Raw genomic sequence first — 17,320 nt, 5'->3', positions numbered from 1 at the left:
ACTGTACATGTGTACACAAGAAGAGAAGCATACACTACTCAAGGGAGGGAGACTTGTACTGAGTATAAAATGGAAACCTAGCTAAAGTACAGTAGAAACAGGAATGACAAAGCTGGGTTCCTCCTCAAGCTCAGAAAAGCACTATGAAAGTGGCATAAGAACTGGCGGGGGTGGTGTGTGTGTGTGTGTGTGTGTGTGTGTGTGTGTGTGTGTGTGTGTGTGTGTGTGTGTGTGTGTGTGTGTGTGTGTGTGTGTTGTGTGTGTGTGTGTGTGTGTGTGTGTGTGTGTGTGTGTGTGTGTGTGTGTGTGTGTGTGTGTGTGTGTGTGTGTGTGTGTGTGTGTGTGTGTGTGTGGTGTGTGATTAACCACCAAGTATCAGGAAACATGAGCAGTACAAGACAGAGATGAGGAAAAGGGGAAAGTACAGGGTCTATATTGTATTACAGTTTGGATCTGAAGTATCCCTTAAAAGACGCATGGATGGAAATACAAGCAACCAAAAGAAATGACACTGATAATAGAATGAAAAAAAAAAAACCACAAAAAAACCCCACTTTAACTGTATGCCACACATTCAAGAAAAATCAAAGAATTAAATAGAGCAACTCAAGACATAGAAGACTTAGAAACAGAAGCTATAATATTTGAGGTTAAAACTAGAGTGGATATGAACAGCAAAGAAAAACACTGCAAAGATGAGCAGCAGTAACTATACAAAAACCATGGGGGTGGTGAAGTAGAGGGGGACAACACGTCTGTGAGCTTCAGGGTAACTTAGAGTAATATATAACTATAGTCCCCAAAGCAGGGCAAAGGGCAGACAAAATATTGGAAAATGTGACGAATGAACACTATTCTGAATTTGCCAGGTGCACACCTTTAATCCTAGCACTTGGGAGGTAGAGCCAGGCAGATGTCTGTGAGTTCGAGACCAGGCATCTCTACATAGTTCCAAGATAGTGAGGACTATATAGAGGGACCGTCTCAAAAAAAAAAAAACCCTTAACAGGGCTAGAGAGATGGCTCAGAGGTTAAGAGCACTGGCGGCTCTTCCAGAGGTCCTGAGTTCAATTCCCAGCAACCACATGGTGGCTTACAACCATCTGTTATGAGATCTGGTGTGCAGATATACACGGAAGCAGAATGTTGTATACATAATAAATAAAATCTTAAAAAAAAACCTAAACAAACAAAAAATATAAATTTGGGGAAAACTGCCAAAATAAATACTGATAAAAGGCAAATAAATCTCCAAGTATAAGAAATAGGGATAAGGTGGCTGGAGAGATGGCTCAGTAGTTAAGAGCACTGGCTACTCTTCAGAGGACCCAGGTTTGAGCCTCACACATGTACTCACAACAGTCTGGTCACTCCAGTTATAGGGAATATAATGCCCTCTTCCAGCCTCTTGGGCACCAGGCATGCATGTGGTATGCAGACATAAATCTAGGCAAAATACCCATACACATTTGAAAAATTAAAAAGAAATAAGACTATATGTAGATGAAGGGCTAAAGAGATGGCTGTGGTTAAAAACATTTGTTGTACAATAATGAGGATTGGAGTTCAGATCCTACCACACACGTTATGCCTCAAACTCCAACTCAGAGGGGTTCCAACATCCTTTTCAGGCCTCCATATGTACACAAGTGCACATGTGTTGTGGGATATTTGCTGTGACTGGTGTAATAAAAAACTGAATGGCCAATAACGAGGCTGGAGGTATAGGCAGGATTTCCAGGGAGAGGAAGGAAGAGATGAACCCAGAGACTTCTTGACAGAAACTACGTAAGTCAAAAGATACTAGAGAACTGCTTGAACTATTGAGAAAAATATATACAACTAACCCATCATCCTAGAATTTTATAATCCAATGAAAATGTTTCAAAAATAAAGATAACTCTACATAGTGAGTTCTAGGATAGCTAGAAATACCTAGAGAGACCCCGTTTCAAAATAAAACAGCAAAAAACAAAAGAAAATAAGCTTTTGAGATGTACTGAAGCTAAAAGATACAAATGAGAAGAAAATGTGAGTAAATATGAAGCTTTCCTTCACTATCACTTTAAAAAAAATTTTGTTTTAGCAAAACTAGTGTATTCTAAGGTTATTGCATGTAAAACAAAAAATGCATGACAGCAGTAACTCGAGAAGTAATGGAAATAGTGTTGTAAGATGTAACCAATGCAATACCCTGTTTCCCAAAGACACAGCATTAGAAGTTACAGATTTTTTTTTGGTTTTCTGAGACAGGGTTTCTCTGTGGCTCTGGAGGCTGTCCTGGAACTAGCTCTTGTAGACCAGGTTGGTCTCCAACTCACAGAGATCCGCCTGCCTCTGCCTCCGCCTCCCAAGTGCTGGGATTAAAGACGTGTGCCACTATTGCCCGGAAGAAGTTACAGATGTTATTAACTTACCCCTTAAAGCAAATACCACACACACATCAAGGTGGTAGCAAATGCTTATGATCTACCTATGACTTGGGAATCCAAGTCAGGAGGGCTTAGAGTTTAAGACCAGTCTGAGCTACACAGTGAATTCAGGGCCAGCTTACAGTATTACATGGTGTGAAGCTGCCTCCTAAAAAAAAAAAAAAGCAAGCAAGCAAGCAAGCTAGCAACAAACCCATCAAAACAGGAGGCTTTCTATAGATCAATAAAGGTGCCTTGAATGGAATGAATAGTAAAACAGGAAAAGGCAGTAAAAATCTACCTAAAAAGAAACATGAAATAAACCTCATGTCGAGTTAACTCAGATTTATAGGACACCAGCCTGTGACAGTATTAGGAAAAATTATACAGTCCACAGGAATCTCTTTACAGCCAACCATGGAAACATCTTACCAAATGGTCACACAACTTCACCCTGAGTGTCCCTCCCTCCCTCCCTCCCTCCCTCCCTCCCTCCCTCCCTCCTCCCTCCCCTCCCTCCCTCCCTCCCTCCTTCTCCCTCCCTCTCTCCAGTAATGCTGGAGAAATCAGACAAATGTGGCCTCACTATATTGTCTGATGTCCCAAGCAGTAACTTCTCTTCTATTCAAAGGTCTATTTGTAGGTAGCACACCCTTCCTCCTTTAAATTACCAGAAAACCTCTTCTCAACTTTGTGCATTACTCTTCTAAGAGCCCTGTCCCAGATGGAATGATACAGAAGACCCTGCACACGGCACAGCACCGCTTTCCTGACAGATGCTGACACAGCTTAAGGGCACCCTTAAGAATCTGGGCAATCATGAAATGCAGAGAGAAAGAAGTTAGCATGGAGTGAATCTCTGCCTTCCACATGTGCACACATCAAGGCCAACTGTAGTGATACTTTCACTCTCCCCACATCACCAGGTACTTGTAGGATCAGCCCAACACCCGGCTGCACAGACACCTCTGTGTTCTGAAGGATACCCAGTAAATTGTTTATTATATTACTCTCACAGTTGAATCATATGTCTAGTTATACCCCTGTGGCCTGCCTACATTGCTAACCAAAATGCTTTAACAGGAAAGAACCACAATTGGGCCTATCATCGTATCTTTGAACCACCCCCTCTTTTCAGTAATGATGTAATAATTTGGGGGTATAGCTACTCAGCACTATTTGCAAATTGTATTTGTAAAGATTTTTATCAATATCTTGATAAAATGGCATTTCTTTCATATTTTCTGGCTGCTGTAAGAAAATAAAATGAAGTTAATTTAGTAAAATCTTTTCACTAAACCATTTTGACCAGGTGCAGTGGTGTATGCCTTTAATGTTGGCAGAGGGAGGCAGATCTCTTTGAGTTTCAGGCCAGCCAGGGTTATATAATGTGACTCTGACTTAAAAAAAAAAAAAAAAAAAGTTACACAGAGAAACCCTGTCTGAAAAACCAAAAAATAAAAAACAAAAACTAATAATCAAACGGATTCTGATTTCTAAGCCTTCCCCCCACCAAATGCTTCAAATTACCCTCCCATCAACCCTACTATGAAACCTTAAGTATCCATGTTAAGCAGTTTACCTTTTCTAGTCCAGTATCTACCTTATTATCTACAGTACTTAGATTTCTGAGTAGTTCAACATCTCATATGCAATAAGGAACCCACAAATGTAATTTTTTTGGACCAAGGGGAAATCATTTAACAGCAGGACTAATTCTATTATAATCTGTTTACATACACTACCTTTCAGTCCCATCTCATTAACATTCCAAGTGATTCTCACTGACAAGAATAAAAAGCTGACACTAGGGTTTTTGAGTGTGTCACCTGGTGGTTTTATACCCATGAACCTAAATGGCCAGTCTTCTTTGGGTTCTGGTTAGACTCAAGTGTTTTTATTTTTTTGTTTTGTTTTGTTTTGTTTTTTCGAGCCAGGGTTTCTCTGTGGCTTTGGAGGCTGCCCTGGAACTAGCTCTTATAGACCAGGCTGGTCTCGAACTCACAGAGATCCGCCTGCCTCTGCCTCCCAAGTGCTGGGATTAAAGGTGTGCATCACCAACGCCCGGCTAGACTCAAGTTTTAACACTCTTAGAAACTCTTAGTTTATCCATTTTGAAATTATGATTTTAAAATTTAAATTCAGATCACCTTCTTTCTTCTGCAAGTAACAGGTGTCTAAGAAAGGGGTAATAGCTAAAGTGCAAGGGTTTCATTTTGAGGTGATGAAATACTCTAAAATGAACTATAGTTATGGTCATATATATCCATGATTAAACTAAAAGAACATGGAATTTTAACCTTAAAAGAGTAAACTGCACAGTATGTAAATTCTATTACAATAATGCTGTCTTTACACAAGAGAGGCAGGAACAAAACAGAAAGCTGCTGAGTCGAAAACCCTTCCTTTTCAGAAGATGCACTCACTGTGGTGAGGAGCCAATGACAATGGACCTACACCCACCCACCTGCCTATCAATGCTTATTTGCTTCTGGTTCAGATGCCCCATGTCCTATCTCTTCTTGTTCTCAGAGCCAATTCCCAGTGTTTACACATGACCAGGGCTCCCCCCAACAGAACCAAGTAGGCTCTTCTTGGATACCACAAACTCTTCCCAGCCACAATCCACATCTCTTCCCTTATTCACTGCTCATCCCAATCCCAAATGGCTCCTACTCCCAATACTTTATTGCTTTTGGCTAAACCAACAGTAACTTACATGCCACTGAAAGCAGTTCATGATGCCTGGGCACCTGCAGCATTTGTACTTGCTGCTCAGGCCACCCTTCCCTATCCTAATTTTTACCTTTCCCACCTCTCTAGTTGCTTCTTGGTCTCCTTTTCAGTTTGTCCTCCTTAACTAAACTTTTAAATATCAAGCATTCCACCAGGCCAGGTATGAGGCCTGCCTGCCTGCCTGCCTGCCTGCCCTGCCTTCCTTCCTTCCTTCCTTCCTTCCTTCCTTCCTTCCTTCCTTCCTTCCATCTGTAGTTTCTAAGTGATCTCATCCACACCCACTGCTTTAATTAACTCCTAGAGGCAGATGCCTTACAGATTCCTATCTTTGCCAGCTCTCCCAGGCTTTGTTTGCCATTTAGCTGTCTACACAAAATGTCTCTATTTAGATGTCTTACGTACAGTACCTACCTTAAACCCAATGTATCTAAAACAGAACTCATGTTGCTGCCCACTGTCTAGTATTCTTTCTTTGCCCTCAATCGGGTAGCAATATAGGTGCTTTTGCACATGTCAGACACTCAGGGGTCATCATCAACTCCCCCTCCTTCTGAATCAGCCCAATCTGTTGCCTCCTCTGTCATCATCAAAATCATGGTTCTGTGATTCCTGCCAAAACTACTATATAGCCTACCCACTGACTTCCTTGCAGACTTCCTGTTAAGACTCCTACATTCTTTTCCACACCCTAACACAATTGACAAAGATAGTCTGTTTAAAATGATCCAATGATTACTCTTAGAATAGTGCAAACTCTTTTTGAACATGACCTATAACCCCTACAAAGCCTGGCCCTACTGTCTAACTTGGACCTGCGCTCTAATTTCTCCCCACTATCTACCTATGATGTTCTTTCTGGACCTGTCTTTCCTCAGAGTTCTTGTATATGTGGTTTCACCTATGCTCACAAGTCCTTTGCACCCACCTCCAGGTCAACTGCCTTTCTCCCTGCAGTGCTTAGCTCAGTACTGTACGGGATCACTTTCTCAGAAGTCTTCCTAGGTAAATTCTGTCACATACTCATCTACTACCAAGTTTTCCCACACATTGTTTCTCACAGCTGCATCAGTCTTCTGTTCCTTGTTATTTCCCAGTTACCTTTTGCTACATTAAGAGCTTGTAGGTTCTCCATAAATGTAGTAGATACAGGCCCTCAAGGACAGAGCAACCCTGTAAAACGACACTGAAAGCAGAAGGAAGAGGACTTAAAAAGAGTCTAGAAGTACCGGGTGGTGGTGGCGCACACCTTTAATCTCAGCACTCGGGAGGCAGAGGCAGGAGGATCTCTGTGAGTTTGAGGCCAGCCTAGTCTACAGAGCGAGTGCCAGGACAGGCTCCAAAACAATACAGAGAAACCCTGTCTTGAAAAACCAAGAGTCCAGAAGCAGCCTAGATTGTAAAAGTTTAGCCGGGGGAGAGAGGAGCAGCTCATCTGGTTTACTTCTAGAAAGAATTCACTAAATTCAGACTTCCCCATTTCTCTTCCCCAGCACTACTGCTTCACCAAATAGGCAAAGCAAGGTAACAACTAAGCTAATCTTTAAGGAAGAAAGGACGGTGTCTACTAGAATTATGAATCAAATGCTGTCTGGTACTGGGTAAGAACAGACTTGACTTTAATGATGAACAAAGAAACAAATCATCTGAGATGGGGGGGCGTCACCAACAAATTAATTATAGCAGTATCTGCCTAACAAAGTTACAGTATGAACAAAGAACAGACCAGCCAATTAATTCAATAAGGCTGCCATTTTATTAAGGACCAAATACTCAGCTTGGTGGTGGTGGTGTTGGTGCATGCCTTTAATCCCAGCACTCAGTAGGCAGAGACAGGTGGATCTCTGTGAATTTGAGGCCAGCCTGGTCTACAGAGCGAGTTCCAGGACAGCCAAGGCTACACAAAGAAACTCTGGCTCGAAAAACAAAAAAAACAACAACAAAAGGTCCCAAGTACTCTAAACTTGGATCCTGGTGGGCATATAGTCAGTGTGGATAGATCCCCAAGCTAACCCCAAAGAAAGCCAATTCCTGCATCAGGTGCTCAACTAACTAAAGAAAGAACAGTTTGTTTCCATGTCGGCTGAGTTGGAAATCTTGAGTCACAGCACACCCACCCAATAATACACCCATATGTATTACTCTGTATGGGAAATTAGTAAGTTCAAAGGTAAGTGTGCCTTTTGCTCAATTTACAACCTAATTCCTATAATTGTACAGTCTAAAACAATAATTCTTAACCTTTGGGTCGCCACTCCTTGGGGTGGAATAACCCTTTCACCAGGGTCGAGTATCAGATCTCCTGCATATCAGACACAATTTATAACAGTAGCAAAATTACAGTCATGAAATAATTTTATGGTTGGGGTCACCATAACATGAGGAACTGTATTAAAGGGTCACAACATCAGGAAGGTTGAGAACCAGTGGTCTAAAGGGGCACACACCAATTTGAGAGTACCTTCTGCCTCTTCTACTCACTCACTCACTCTCTCTCTCTCTCTCTCTCTCTCTCTCTCTCTCTCTCTCTCTCTCTCTCAGACTTGTTTGAATGTTCTGCCAATTTATTACTTGTTTATTTCATTTGCTTATCTACTGTTTGATTATTAATTTATGCAGTGAAGGCCAGGATGTTTTAATTCTGATCCCTCTTACTTGAATAATTTCCAACTGATTAAACAAAAAGCATCAAACTAGTGAGAAAGGTGATACCCCCTACTTTACAAGGCTAGGTAATTCAGGAGGCAATAACTGACTTAAGATGCCACGAGAAAGCTGGGCAGTAGTGGCACACACCTTTAATTCCAGTACTCAGGAGGCAGAGGCAGGCCAGCCTGGTTTATAGAGTTGAGTTCCAGGACAGCCAGGGCTACACAGAGAAACCAGGGGTGGGGGGTGGGGTGAGGTGGGGTAGGGGGTTGTTTACAGAAAGAACTGGTTGGTCAGGGTCTATCTGACTTGTTTCCTTCAGTGTTCTTGTGGCCAAACCCAAGTCCCTTCTCTGGAGGGTTTCCACTAGTCAGTGTGTACTCTGCTTCTCTTACTACATCTTTCTGGTGTCCATACACCTCCTGAGCAGCTAGTCACTTGCAGCATCTCTAAACACACCCCCTTTCAAAAAGCTGCTGAAATCCACCGATGCCTTACTGACTGTACCGCCTGGGTGCTAAGGCTGTGTTTCTGTGCTGCTCCCAACTGGAGATCAATGCCTCTGGATTCTTTAGACTCCTGGATAATTCACCCACAACTTTTCTAGCCCACATCCCAGAGTTGTAGTTGTTGTAAAGGTGACAGAGCCCAGGCATACTTGGTTTACTAATGATTTGTGCTGCTCCTCTGACTTCAATACAGCTCAGGCATTCCTGTCAGCCAGACTTATTCCCAAGTAGTTAACTCCTAGGAGACATTTCAAAATGGCTGCATTTTCCTCCAGAGTTTTATTTGGTATCCTACTCTGGACATGCACACCTAGCTTTACCCCTCTCTGATGAGACCTTCCTGTGGAAACTGTCTAAACTCTGTTCCATTCGGACACACACTTCTTTTTAATCAGTCCTGAAATACAAGCTCTGTCTCAATACTCTTTCTTGTTTTGAGACATGGCCTCACGCTAAGGCTGGCTGACCTGGATAGAATTCACTATACAGTTCGAATTAACTGAAAACTGACAGCAATCTCCTCCCTCACCCTTCTGAGATTATAGGCATAGACCACTATGTTTGGCCCAAAATACAAGCCCCACCTCTAGTATGAGAGACTGAACTCAGGGCCTTGAACATACTAGTTAAGTACTCTACCCCTGAACTTATAACCCCAGCTCCTAAGATACTAACTACAAAAATCAAATAGTAGTTTTACAGTGTAATACCACTTTGACCAAGTGCTTGTTATGAACATTACCAGTAATAACACATTCTGACTCGAGTATCTCCTGATAGGATGCCCCTTACAGGGCACATTAGTTCTGTGGAGCTCTTGACAAACTGTCCAACCTATACTAGATCATGAAGAAACACCAGTAAGGCTAAAATCAGGGGCCATATTATCTATGAACATTCAAATATTTAGGTCACAAAGGTTAAAGAAAGACTGAGAGAAGTTGTTCACACTGAAGCAGTTAGTGAGATGCAACTAAATGCAACCTGTTACCCTGAACTAACTGGACTGCTGGTCCAGGAGGCCATTTGAAGACTACACCCATTAACAGCATTGCATTGTGTTACTCTCTGGGTTTCTGACTTCCCACAGTGGTGGTGCTGTGGAAGTGGGGAAGTCTGACAGGATTACTATCCCTCTTAGTTGCCTTTTCTTCTCAGATAGGGGCATCTTATTTCAGTACCAAGTCTACGGCTCTATCTCATGGGCTGCAGAAACAGCTTTTAAACAAGGGGCCTCAAGGATATCCTTTGTGTCTTAGAGGGTCAGCTATCTATCCCTCAACCGACTTCACATCTCAATAAATATCTTCAATTCTTTTTTTAAAAAATATAATTTATTGTATATTCATTACATATCTGTGTCAGAAGCCCTGGAAGTGGAGTTACAAACAGGGATGAGCTGCCATGTGGGTGCTGAGAACTGAACCTTGGTCCTCTGGAAGAGCAGCCAGTGTTCTCTCTCTCCAGCCCCCTAGGTCTTCAATTCTTTTGCCCTGTCATCTACTTTCATTCTCACCTTGGACATCTTCATCTCTTCCCCAGGTAAAAGCTTGAATGCTCACATTCCTTCCTTTCTAGGTGTGCTCCAACCCTGCCCTCCCTCCCAGGGCCCCATCCTCCCCTGTTATCTGGCGCAGCTGTGCCTTCCTTCAGTTGCCAGTCTTGCAGGGCTGCACCATCTTATGTGTCTCTCATTTCCTTAACACACTTTTGGAAAGGGCTCATCCACACTCCTAACTACCTGCACTTCAGTGCAGCAATTTACACATGGAATGACCTCCTGATTTTGTTAGCTGTCGGGACATCAGGCGGACATGGTGTTCCGAGGCATAGATGCATGCCTCCTGCATGCCTGGGGAGCCTCATATTAGGTTTCACAGGCAGACTGCTTTATTACAGTAGCCAACCATTTATAAATACTTAGTCAAGAATATCCCTTATGACTAGCTACTCATTTGACTGGAAAATGGAGTCACATGTCTCTCACTGCTTACTCTGTGGGGTCAGAGGGAAAGAATTTTGTTTAAGGTCTTAGTTGTTTCCTTAGGACTTTTGAAAAATGACCTATGAAATAGTTGCATACAGCAGGGGCTGGAGGCGCCCACGTTGAACAGTCTGGGCATGGGAGTTTCTTAGAATTCAGGCCCTGATGTAGAAGAACAGAACTTAAGTCCCTTAGGAGGTGGGCAAGTGACTCCTGAAGTAGGAAGGTTCCCTAGCATCCACATACACCAAATGACAACTTTATTTTGCTCTAGGAATTATTTTTAAAACATTTAAGTTATTGGATCAATATAAACAAATAGAACCAGTAACTCCAAACTCATACCTAATGCTTGTATCATGGGCAACAATATTAGAACAAGACTATCTTCCTACCCAGGTAGGAAGGTACAGATGATGTTCTGCAACCTTAGGGTAGTGTCCACTACAACCTCTCATGGATGGTAGCACCCAAGCTATGAGACTTTCTGCTTAAAATGAAATTGGGAAGCCAAAGCAAAAGGCCAGCCTGGTAACAAAGTGATGCCTGAGAATGTTATGGATAGATAAAGTGTAAAGTAAGTCCTCAAGAAACTAAACTCTGGTGCAACTAGCTATCTCAGGACCTCCACAAACCAGAAAGCCTCTCTACCTTAAACCTGACATACATCCTCCTAACACCCATCTCTGGGCTGCTGCAACAGGTCAATGTGGTCAATGTGCTGAGGTCAATGTGCTCAGAGCTAGTGTCACACCAGCACCAAGGAGAAGACGGAATAGGGCCACACTGTCCACTGGACGAAAGCAGGAAGAGGTGCACCTCGTTTTTTATGAATTAGCAATTTCAAAGTAAATACTTAAAAAAAAAAAATGGAGTAGGGTGTGAGGGTAAATGCCTTTAGTCCCAGCCCTTGTCTATGAAACCAGTCTTGTCTACCCAGCAAGTTCCAGGACAGCTAGACCCACATAGTAAGACCCTGTCAAAAAAGAGGGGTGGGAAAAATCAAAGTTCTTATATAGAAAGGTATGAAGATGAGACAAAGATGTAAGATGGGATTTAAAAGTAAACTAAGATAGCAAGATGGCTCATCAGGTAGAGACGCTTTTGCACAGGTCTGAAAACCTCAACTAGAGCCCTGAATCCCACAATGTGGCACAAGAACTGGCTTTTGAGACTGTCCTCTCATCTTCATGGCATGTGCCTTCTCCCCCCCCCTCCCTCCTCCCTCCCCCCCTCTCTCTCTCTCTCTCACACACACACACACACACACACACACACACACACACACACACACACACACACACACTGGTAGATGGACACAAAAGGTTTATTTTATTCATGCATCTGGTTATTCCCTGACTTAGGCTATTACATATAAAACTTCTACAAACATTCACAAGTCTTTGCATGGAGTGGCATGGTTTAAATTCAGCTCTTTAAGAACTTGCCTGTCTACTACAGCGGCTGTACCAACTTACATTCTTCAGCAGCTCCATTTGCTCTGTATTCAACATTTGCCACAGTAATTATGTCCCATATGCTCTCTGGTATAACTAATTTTTCTTTGGTGCCTGATTTCATTCATCCATAGTTTTCTATTCTTTTTGTCAATCAAACTACTATTACAGTTTTGATTCCCCTCAGATACATCAATCACAATATAAAGTCAGGGTTGAGGGCTGTATTTTGCAGCAGATCACAGGAACCCTGAGATTAAACTGATTCAGTGTTAGTAGGCATTCTATTCATCTATCATAAAAAGTATTTTCTGATCATCAGTGACTACAGGAGGGAAATGGACAGTGTGGTGGTTTGAATGAGAACAGCCCATAGACTCGTTTGCCTGCCTGGTCTCTAGTTAGTGGAACTGTTTGGGAAGGATAAGAATGTGTGCCATTGTTGGAGTGGGCTTTAAGGCTTCAAAAGACTCAAACCATTCCCAGTGTTCTCTCTGCTTCTGCTTGGGAATCAAGATGTGAGCTCTTAGCTGCTGTACCAGCCATCTGTCACATGTTATCATTCTACCAGTATAAATGAACCCTCTAGAACCATGAGCCCAATTAAACCCTTTCTTTTGTAAGTTGACTTGATTGTGGTGTTTTGCCACAGCAACAGGGAGGCAGTAAAAACAGATATATACCTGAGCAATGATTCTAGTACAGGACAAAGCTCTAGGTGGCAACATGTTTCTTTTAAGGAAAATTGAATCATCTTCAATTGATTCAAGCAGGCACTCAGTCACAGCTCCTTATTGTTAGATACATACTAAATGTGGATGTTTTTATCACATTCAGCAGTCATTAAATAGAGCTAGAAGAGAGCTGGTGGCAGCAGTTTGCATTAACTCTACTTTCTATTTCATCTTCAATAAACACAAGTATTTGCTGAGGTATGTCTTTGGAAGGTTTACATTCCACTGAGGAAGAAATATAAGTACATACATTACACAAGATAAAGAGAGTAAGGTAAGAGGGCAGGGTTTCATTTTAAATGGCATACTGGGTGAAAAGGTGGCATGTGAGCAAAGACTTGAAAAACAGATCCTTAAGGAGGGGAAGAGTCCAATGCAAAGGCTTAAGGCAGGACTGTGAGGGGATCAAGAGGGAAAATAGGAAATGTGTGTATGTGTTGGGGCACTAAGCTCAGACCTCAGTGTAAAAGGTCAGGGTCAGCATTACTTTTCTGTAAATGTGAAGGTGTTTAATATTTGAGGTTTGTAGGACACATACAAATTCTATCTCATGTACTTGGTTTTGTCTGTTTATTCGAGACAGATTATCATACAATCCTGGCTGTCCTAGAACTCTAGGCTGGCTTCAAACTCACAAAGATCTGCTGGCCTCCAGAGTGCTGGGAAACAGGCTGGGACTATACCAATCCTTAAAAATGTAAACAGTACCCTTTGTTCAAAAGATTTGCAAAACCAGACCTAGACAAGTTTTGCCTGCAGAAAGTAATTTAGGCCCATGTAAGGACTTAATTTAAAATAAGTATTATTTGACTTTCTTTGAAAAGATCACAATAAAGCCGGGCGTCGGAGGCACACGCCTTTAATCCCAGGCCAGCCTGGTCTCCAGAGCGAGTACCAGGATAGGCTCCAAAGCTACACAGAGAAACCCTGTGTCAAAAAACAACAACAACAAAAACCCAAACCAAAAAAGAAAGAAAGGAAGGAAGGAAGGAAGGAAGGAAGGAAGGAAGGAAGGAAGGAAGAAAGAAAATATCACAATGGTTATAAACATTGCAGAAATCCTAAGCAGTGTGAAGGATGGCTCAAACCAGATAGAGGATTAGATTCTGAGTTCAAAAATTATTTTCTTTGGGGCCAGAGAGATGACTCAGTGCTGAAGGGCACTGGCTGCTCTTCCAGAGGACACAGGTTCAAATCCCAGCACCCACATGGCAGCTCTCACCTGTCTGTAACTATAATTGCAGAGGGATATGACACCCTCATACAGACAGACATGCAGGCAAATCACCAATGGACATAAAATAAAAATCAACAAATCACTAAAAATTACAACAAACAAAAAAACCAACTCTTTCTGTTATGATCTGAGTAGAATTGTCTTAGACTTAAAAATGACACAGGGAAGAAATGGCATCTGGAGCGCATCTCACCTCCTTATCTGTGACATGGGTCCAGCACTCTATGCTTCTGAAAAGGCTTTAGCATAATTCCTCATTAAGTATTCCTGGACAGTTTGTACTTTCTGTTACAGTGAATGAGACAGATGACACTGATACAGGCACAGACACACTTTTTTCTACAGCTGACATTTAAAGCAGGCTGGATATTCTACTCACTTAGCACTCCTAACTTTTCCTATCATCTCTTGCATTTTGTTTATTTGTTTGAGACAGAGTCTCTCTATGTAGTCCTGGAACTCACTAGGTAGATCAGGCTGGCTTCAAACACAGGGCTCTTCCGCCAAGTGCTGGGATTAAAGGTACCTGTCACCATGCCTACACTTCTGGCCTAGCTTTTCTTGCATTTTGTCAACATTTATTAATAGCTTAATATTGTTAATCCCTCATCTTTATAATAGGTATATTTTAAATTTGTACACCATTTCTCTGTGTGTTGCCTACAATCTCTAGTATAATGTTAGCAGGTTACATCCAGTTCCTGAGTTCAATGCTTCAGCATTGTACTAACAGTGTAGCTCTCAGTTTTAATATTCAAACTCCAGCTTTCCTCTACTTTCATGTCTCAGTTCTCTATCTTTCACCATGTTCCCTAGTCACCATTTCCCTTTAGAGATTGACAAATCAGTCAGAAATCTCAGGTGTTTTCTCCTCTATTCTTAATCTGTTTCAGAATAAGTAATTCACATGGAGTTACTCTTCAGAAATTCCCATGTTTGTTTTATACTCATAGCAGGTCTATTCTTGTGTAATGCTGGCTTAGAGTGGGAGTTCTCAAACTCCACACTAATGACATTTTCACTGGGTAATTCTTTGTTGCTGTTCTAATTTTAGCATCCCCGGCTTTACTAACTGAATGCCAGTAGCAACCTTCCCCTAGTGCTATTACCAAAAATGATCCTGGCATTCCAACTGTCCTCTAAGAGAACAAAATAGCTGTGAATCAAAGAAGTCATTGATTCAGTCAAGTAGAGGATGTGGATTCCATCACTTTCTTCTACCATTTCCATCAAACCACTGTCTTAGTTAAGATTTTCCTCTGAAACCTCATCTAAATTAGGATTATTCCCTCACCTCTGTAGCCAGTTTCTTTCTGCTATAACTATCACAGTACATTGTAAAAGGATGGACTCTTGGACTCCACGAGACCATTCCAAAAGGTCTGAGGTTTTCACATCAATAAGACATTTGCCTTGCCCCCACTGCACTGCCATTCACATTAAAGAGCTGATACTCCAGCACACAGCAAGGCAGCACCAGCAAACTACAGTAGCAGTTTCTTAAACCTGCACGACTAGGTATTTAGTCAAAAGAGACTGCTGGTTCACCCCAAAATGCCCATGAGACCTGTGCACAATGGCACACACACTTGTAATCTCAGTACTAAGGAAGTCTGAAGGTGGAGGATCACAAGTTTGAGAAAAGTATAGGCTGAGGAGGAGGGTGCAAGGAGGGAGAAGAGATGAATGCCTATGAAGAAGTAGCAGAAAGTCATTAATGTGATTAAATTTTGTCCTTTAAGTACACAAGTTGTTATGAAAGATGGGAAATGTGTTGTGGTTCCTTATAAACATGACTGAGTGTTAAAAGGAAGTGTATAACCTCCAATTATCAAATTCTCATGTTGTATCAAACATTCAAATTTATCTGAAGTGCTACTAAACAGCTTTCTCTAATAAACAACTTTCTCTCTTAAATTTTTCCTTTAAAAATGTGTTATGGGATGAGTTCACCATATGTATGCAGGAGCCCACAACAGAGATCTAGAGAGGGTGTAAGGTCCCCTGAACTGGAATTACTGATGGTTCTGAGAAGCCATGTGAGTGCTGGGAATGGATACCAGGTCCTCTGCAAGAGCAGCAAGCACTGAGCCATCTCTGTAGCCCAATCCGTCTCTTTTTCATAAGAGGTCTGATATCCATGTAAGTCTATAAGGGGCTAGATTTTCTTTATATACTTAAACCAACAAAATGTGTAAGAGTGATGCCAGCACAAATGTGAGGATCCAATGGTCTTCTATCAGCAGAGTAAAAGAGATTTTAAAATCTGCTTCAAAACAATGCTACTCTTCTCCCTGAAGTTTTCATTTCTGGTGATATGGTTATTTTCCATAAAAATGTTATTTGTTAAACTGAAATGTGTTTATCACTTTCTGGTGTATTGGTGCACACCTTTAATCCCAGCATTCAGAAGGCAGAAACAGGCAGATCTCTGTGAGTTTGAGGCCAGCCTAGTCTACGGTGTGAGTTCTAGGACAGCCCAGGCTACACAGAGAAACCTTGTCTCAAAACAAACACAAAACCAAGAAAACAAACAAACCTTTCTTGACTTTAATTTTTAATGGGGTAATACCAATGTAATTCCACTTACATTGTGTTTTTTTTTTTTTTAAGGTCTTAATAATTGGAGAGTATAAAGATGTCTTGAGAACAAAAAAGCTTAAGCACTCACTATGCTCTATAAATCTACTTTATTGCTTTTGTGAGATATACATCTTACTACTACCTGAAATTCTGGTTTCAGTGTGTCCATCATCCATCCTTCTCAACTAGAAAGGAGGCTCTCAAAAGCAAAGACCTTGTCCATCTTGTACATATGATATTCCTAGTTTCGAAAATGGAGTAAGGTCGATGAGAGGCCGTGGTGTAGCTCAGTGGCAGAGTTACTTGCCCAGCATTTGCAAAGCTGTGACTTAATCCTCAGAATCTCATACTCTCTCACACACACACTCTTACTTATTTGATAAACAGAATGAATTTAAGGAGTGGACTGTATCTTTAGGCACAGCAAAAGAAGAATCATGGAATACACACATACTTTCAATGATCAACAATTTAAGAATGAAGGAACAGCCCAAGGCAATCCTGCAGGCATGACTCACTCTCCTATGGGGTCTATTCTCCTTCACATTGCTGTCTAAGACAAGCTGGTCAGTTCATTGGCTTCAGCCCTGCTTCTTGTTAGCTGTAGCTACTTCTACTTCAAGTTAGACCCTGTGGACTACTAGGGCTGCTGGCTGTTTTATACAAGTGTAGGTATCCAATAGTGAGAGGGTATGCAAGCTTACCCTCTTGTCCTCTGAGTTGCTAGTGTTGCTGTGGTACTGCTAACAGCCCTCTAATTTTCTGAGGATACCTGTTTCCATTGTCTGGAACTAGGCTTCTTCTATTTTTACATCTTAAACCATTTTAGTAAGATGGGACAGTTCTGCATTCTGTGTTCATGCTAGCACTGGCCTTTTATCAGCAGTTCTTTTAGACAGTCAGGCAGATAGACACAGACAGTCTCTCTCTCTCTCTCTCTCTCTCTCTCTCTCTCTCTCTCTCTCTCTCTCTCTCTCTCTCTCTCTCTCACCCCCCCCCAACTTCAAATCAGTCTGCTTTCCT

The 17,320-nt window shown here is 41.8% G+C and overlaps 1 protein-coding gene across 1 annotated transcript in view; it reads right to left on the bottom strand.

Annotated features, from left to right (window-relative positions):
- The window catches only part of Cab39 (calcium binding protein 39), a 75,143-nt gene that overhangs the window by 23,509 nt on the left and 34,314 nt on the right, over positions 1-17,320 (bottom strand). The window lies entirely within an intron of this gene.

This window comes from Cricetulus griseus, chromosome 2 (assembly GCF_003668045.3).
Source record: "Cricetulus griseus strain 17A/GY chromosome 2, alternate assembly CriGri-PICRH-1.0, whole genome shotgun sequence".
NCBI classification, from domain to species: Eukaryota; Metazoa; Chordata; class Mammalia; order Rodentia; family Cricetidae; genus Cricetulus; species Cricetulus griseus.
This window is presented reverse-complemented; position numbering and strand designations above follow the sequence as displayed.